The sequence below is a fragment of the Branchiostoma floridae genome, chromosome 2, assembly GCF_000003815.2.
Source record: "Branchiostoma floridae strain S238N-H82 chromosome 2, Bfl_VNyyK, whole genome shotgun sequence".
NCBI classification, from domain to species: domain Eukaryota; kingdom Metazoa; phylum Chordata; class Leptocardii; order Amphioxiformes; family Branchiostomatidae; genus Branchiostoma; species Branchiostoma floridae.
Genome location: NC_049980.1, coordinates 6,332,152 through 6,338,775, shown reverse-complemented (window position 1 = coordinate 6,338,775; position 6,624 = coordinate 6,332,152). Strand labels below are relative to the sequence as shown.

Sequence of the window (6,624 nt, the reverse complement as noted above, 5' to 3'; positions counted from 1 at the left end):
ATTATCTCACCATATACACCTCGGGCCGGGGCATTAACCCTTTAGTATTTGCCCTCTTTACCCCTTCTCACTAGAGGGTAAGACTTGTATCTATATCGATTATTTTAAACTATTTGTATATCTGTGATAAATTTGTTTCTGTCCTCATCAATCTGTATCCAATAGTTGGATTTGAAAACGTTTCATATCCTTATGAACCCTACCACGTAAGATATCAAATGTCACTAACGGTACTTATAGATATATATATTGTCTGGTTCTTTTGTCAATAAAGTCTGGTGTGTACGTGCCGTCATAGAGAGAATTCTCTTCTAGTTACGTTTTATGCTATTCCAAATAGCAACCATTTTACTGCCAATCGAAAATTTCGCTAAATGCTCACGGTAGACTTTAAGAAAGCGTTGGATAATGTCCCGATAAAATCGGCAGAGGCCATTTTTTATTACATCTCATGGAATTGGGGGTCCGTGCCGGGTTTTTATGTATAGCGAGAGTGGGAGGAGAGCTTAGCTGTTTTTGGCACTGTTTCAAATATCGATTTTTCACCCCTGCGCGAGATATATATACGTGCGTACGGGACTTCGTGAGCGGCACATATAACCTCCGTGCAAACTTGGGAGATTTATGGGGAAAGTTCGCAGTTGTAGTCGGCAAATTCCGCTGGAGGGTAGGCAATAACTTTCCTCCGCGGCGGCGCCTGGCTTGGATCCCGGCCAGATGAACGCTTTGCTGCGATAACCAGAGACTACACGCTCGCAGGTAGTAAACGATATCACCTAGTGAAGTGCCATTTCTTCAGGTACTGCTGAGAAGATGCGGATGTAAAATGGCAGATAAAGAATACTGTAGGCGTGCGAAGAAAACACGTTTTACAACATTAGGCCATCATGTTGATTCAAATATATGGAGGACATCCTCTGGGAAACAAAAAAAAAAACTGGTGCGAGCGTGCGGAAAAAGGTTTGGCATAAAAAATATTACAAATCACTGAACACACAGAGTATGGTACACCGAACCATAGTCTCTTTTTTTGCAGGAAAGTTGCGCGGCGAAGTATACATAGCAGCTGGTTATATTACACTGAACGACCTGTCATACCTATAGCCTTTACACATCTGACTATCTAGTGACGATGCGCCTACTGTACGTGATGGCAACGAATTCCACTCAGTGATAGCTCTATGAAAGAACTAGTATTTTGAACACATCAATTCTTGGCTGGAGAATTTGGTACTTGAAGGCATTGCCATTGAAAGCCTTTCTTCCTACGTCGATGAAGGTAAGAAACATTGCAAACCTAGGGCTAACGATCACTCTGCCATTTTCCACCATCTAAAAACACAACCAGGGACACTCTTTCAATCTCCAACCTACCGATATCCTAAACCGCGAACCCCGATGGTTCGAACATGAGAGAATATAAAACTCTCTCCAACAAGATCTCTCCAGTGTCACTGACGAAGGACACCGATGGTAGTCTGAAACCTCTAAAATCATGTCCAGTTGCTTGAGTAACTGCTTTCTTCATAGTTCTAAAGTATAAAGAAAACAGTGGTGAAAGAAACCCCCGGACTGGGCCCATGCTAATGATATAGAATATTGTGCATAAGATTTCCCTTTTAAACGAGACCATTTCCTGTCATAAATACCGATATTGATCCCTCAAATACAATCAGGCTATTTCCTGTCATTTGGTGAATTACTCCTATAGCCTATCCCCCATCGCGCGCCGCAGGCACAATTATGTGTTGCTATTCCTGTAACAAGATTTTCGGCACTACCCACCGAAGATCTGCATAATTCAAGAGGCAGAAAGACAAGCCGTCTGATTCGCTTCATGGTGTATAGGGCCGAGGAAAATTAATGCTACGTTTCAGATTACGTCCTTTAAAAGTTCTGATTGTATGAAAGGATAGTTCACCTTCTTCATCCGAGGGGTAACCTTTATCCGTTGTTTTCAAGAACAGGGTGTTTAGGGATATCAAGTCGACAGACGGGGGTTTCAAACTGAAAAATTTTGACATTTCAGAATTTGAAACCACCGTCCAACGATTTGATATCCCCAAATATCCTGCTTTTTTAACGGATATTGGTTACCCCGCGGATAAAGGTAAACGAGCGTTAGGAATTTTGTATTTTTCTAGATTTAACCCGAAGTGATACAAGGAATACAATTGAACAACTTAAAACTGACATGCATCAAGACAGTGGTGTTTTCAGCATCATATTTTAATCACACGTTCAAATGCACTCGTGAGAACCAGTTTGTAGGGAAACAACCTTACACCGTTTTGTTCACCAAGATATCAGATCGAAAATTCTATGTTCCCTGCCAGCAATCGACCTTCCAAAGAAGCAATGGTCAACAAGTTTTTTAGGATATGTCGGGATAAGGACGCTGTCATCGCATTCCTCGGGTGGTCATCGTACAACGTTCTTCAACTAAAAGAAGTGCTTTGGATAGTCGTAAATATGTGATACAAAAATTTAGATGAATTTTAAATTCCCCTGTCTTGTCACATGTCACACAAAAAATCTGTACTGTATGTATCCCTTGATTCTGTAAAAATCGTACGACGACTCACAACAAACGTAACCAGAAACATAACCCTTTTTTTCATCGGCCCGAGACCGAACAATTGTGCCTCTGCTTATCGGGCCGATCGATCATCCTATTAGGTGCACCCCGCGCACGTTTCTCCGCCCGATATCCCCCCTGGGGGACATGAATTAAACAGTGCCCCGGACAGGCCGACGCCACCGTTCTAGCCTCCACCAGGCCTTCCTATTAATGGGGTTATGGATGGGAAAATTCGGGCTGAATAGTTAGCCAAGGTCCTGGCCTCTAACAGGCCTTCCTAAGGTAGTACATGGACCGTAGAATTCGGCAAAAAAAATCTGGAAATTGGCCAGAGGAGTTAGTCCACGCTAAGATTCATGTTTCCTCTCAATCGTCCGGCCGACTCCTCTGGTAGCAAAACTGCCTTGGAAAATTATCCTCCCTATGATAGCCAGCGAAGTCAGTCTGGTAGAGACTAAGTGAGGGTACCATTTACCCATCCCTAGTCTGTGAATTGTACTCTGTGGCTGGCTAACTCCTAAGGAATGTTATTCTATTTGACCGAATTCTACTACTTGTGTTTCCCGAGCAACCTATGCAGTCTGGTACTTGCTAGACTACTAACAGCCGGGCCCTCAAGAGAGCCATTTTGCTGATGACCGGGACATTTTCACCCGGCGTCAGACCACGGAAAATGCAGATTTAAAGGAAGAAGGGAGCTTTTATAGGATTTTCTTGTCTGCATTGAAGGTTAAAAAGCTTTAAAATGTAGCATTTTTACTGAATTCCAAACTCCTTGACCTGAAGTCGTGATGATTTGTACTTTATGACTTTCTCCACGCATGCGTGAAGTGAAATATGGTGTCATGAATTTGACCTTGATGCTCGTATTCAAGGATACTTCGGTGCCCTTGCCTATGTGAGACGCTCTTTATCGACCTTCGTGTATAATTTACATGATTCAGTTCGATACTCGGAATCGGATGTTCCTCATATAATTTACACACCATAAAGAACGTGAAAGGATATTATTGACCAAAACATATAATTTCCTGATATGGTTTATGATTTCGAATCGGATGTTTGCCCCTATATTTTGTCCATGATACGTGAGATAAATATTAACATAGATAGAATAGAGGACGAATGTCATTTTGTAGTAGAGTGTAGATTGTATAGCGTATAGAGAAATGAACTGTATAAGGTTATACAAAACCAATTTTCTTATTTCATACACCTAAGTTCTGTACAAAAATTCATATTCCTAATGCAACTAGACAAACCATCGATCATAAAAAATATCTGCTCTTTTATCTCCACTATAACAGAAAAACGAGGAGAACTTGAATTTATCCAGCAATAGTCTTATTTTGTATCTGTGAACTGTATCTTTTTATCATGTCTTTTTTGTGACCTGTACTTAGCCCGGTGTGGCTAAAAATGTGCAATAACGGTCTTCATTCAACATTTTTCCTCTCAATGGAATCCGCAAAATTCTTACAAGAATCATATCTGTGAACGTTCCCAACAAAGGTTTACCTACGCTTTTTAGAAATGCCAATCTTGCATGGATCCTCCTAAATGCCTATCCGGTCTAATAGGGGATTGGATATAATGATGATCTATGACTATGATAGTAGCTTGATTGCAGCCAACGGGTAAATTGCAACATTTCCACTAGGGTGGCTACTTCGCTGCGACCTGGAATTTGACTGGGCGTTTAACGAATTTCATAGATTCTTAAAGAGATAGAAATCTTTGTACGTTATGTGTGTATTGTTGTCTTTTTAGACATATCCTTGTACATTTTGAATCATGAAAGCAAGGGTTATGCCTAAGTCACATTTGCAAACTGGGGCCCGGCCGGGCAGCTTTCGGAAAAACGAAAAATATGATTTAAAAGACATCAAAATGCACAAAACGTAAAAAGGAGAGTAATGGGCACGATTCCTCCTTAATTCTAGATATACATTTCCTATTTTTCGTTTCCTAATAACTGCCCGGCCGGACCTAGGTTTAGATATGTGACCCTAGCATAACACAAATAGGTCTCAGCAAGATTACAGCGCGATCACAGTCTAGTAAAATGGAGATACATGGTGGGAAAATGGGGCACTAGGGTTTCGTTTTTCACACTTAGCGACCAAGCTACGTGCGTACAACGTTGACCAGTTGAAAACAATCCATATCAAGCTGCTAGGGGACCCATACCTGCATAACTTCTTCCTTACATCTAACTAAAGCTATCCGCCACGAAAACTACAGCATATCCAGGACCAAAGATGCTAAAACAGTCCTGCTGCAGTACCAAATTCGGCCACCAGGAAGCCCAAAATCAAACCTAATCGCCAGGTCAAAAACATCTACCCAAAAATCTTCTGGAGATAGAGCGCCGGAAATACACATCTACCCAGCAAAACTTAACCTACATTTTCATAGTGTCTCACTCTAGGTTTGGAAATGCTGAAGCTGGGATTTTGAAATCATTAAGATAAACCATTAACGTCAGTCATATCTGTAACTACATGTATATTCACGTTATCAGAAACAAGATGACAGGTACATCATCAGCTCTCATGAATCTGAGACTTAAAAAAAAACGGTGAAATGTAAAGACATACTTGCGCAGCCTCTAGTAATCCCAAAGGTATTCACACTTCAGTCATACATTTGTATGAGACATTCTCGCAAAGCTTTATCTTAATGGTGTGATCTTAGGCTCCAGGCGGTATTATGAGAGTTGCACTTTTTATCTTGGTCTATCTTATTTTGAGCTATACCGTAGGAGCACCATGATCTTGATATACAGGAATGCATTGTTTAGGACGTCCATAAAGTATTGCCAAACCTATTCCTGCTGTCGGTGTAGTCCATCAAAACGTTCACTACAAAAGATCTCGCCATCTCTTTCCATAAAGTACCATAGGTGCGAAAGATACAACGTTATCTCTATGGGGAGAGAAATACCCGGCTTTGTAGTCCGACGCCACTGCCGGGTACAACCATACATTGTACGTGGATGGATTGCTCCGAACGTTTCGGCACACTAATTCATCAAAAGAATTTAAAGGTAGTTCACCTTTATCCGAGGAGCAATCTATATACATTATTCTGTTAAAAACATGGTATCTAGATCTAGGGATATCAAGTCAACGGACGCTTGGTTTCAAATTGCAATAAATGTCATCACTGATGTATTTTCTTTAAATATTACAGTTTGAGATCACTGTCCGTCGACTTTATATGCCTGAATATCCTGTTTTCAAAACAAAAGATATGGGTTACCCCACGGATAAAGATGAATGTTACCAATCTCTAACTGATTTAAAGTACACTTAACCATTTCTCATCATTGCGAGTGAAATTGCATACGAGCAAGTACAAACGAACGGATGGTGCTGACCATTTTGCGTTGAAAGACATACATCTAGCATTACCCAACTAGCCGGTGGCTATTACAATGTGGACACTTATAAAAGTGTAAATGTGGTCGTTTTTCTCACTTAATTAGGTACCTAAAGCGATGAAGGAAATACGCAAAATAGAATGTAGAAGTTATCTTTTGGCAGAATGACGTTGCTGGGTTTGTGGCTTCTCACTACATACAGCGAGTTACAGACTAGCAACTGTGAGCTAGCCGACCGTTTGTTCACACTGATTTTGAAAAGTACTAAAGGGCTCCCAGCAATGTAATTTGGTGAAATAGTACACAAAATACAATGCATAAGTTACATTTCGGCAGAAAGACGTACCTGGATTTGTGGTCCTTCACCACAGCGAGTACAGACCAGCAACTGTTAGCTGACGGTCCGTCTGCGCGACGCGTTTAGCTACAAACTGCGCAGAGCGTCCGACTACCACCGACCGGATAGCTAAGTCCCCAGTGTGCTGGGGCTTTAAGCTAACATAGGGACGTTTCAAACATTGTCTTTGTGTGCGGTAAATGTTACTTTTTTCGGGTTTCTCTTTATGTCGAATCGTAGGTTGCTGTTTCAAGCAACGTGTTTGTATTCAACTGAAAAGAGCCTTTTCTTGGATTATCTTTTTTTTCTGAAAACATTTCA

The 6,624-nt window shown here is 41.0% G+C and overlaps 1 protein-coding gene across 1 annotated transcript in view; it reads right to left on the bottom strand.

The window, feature by feature from the left end:
- Positions 1–6,392, bottom strand: part of LOC118432043 (microtubule-associated protein 1B-like) — a 57,062-nt gene extending 50,670 nt beyond the window's left edge. Inside the window, exon 1 of the mRNA XM_035843549.1 lies at positions 6,313–6,392. The gene's annotated coding sequence lies outside the window, so the exon portion shown is untranslated. The remainder of the gene's footprint in view (positions 1–6,312) is intronic.
- Between the last annotated feature and the right edge of the window lie 232 nt (positions 6,393–6,624).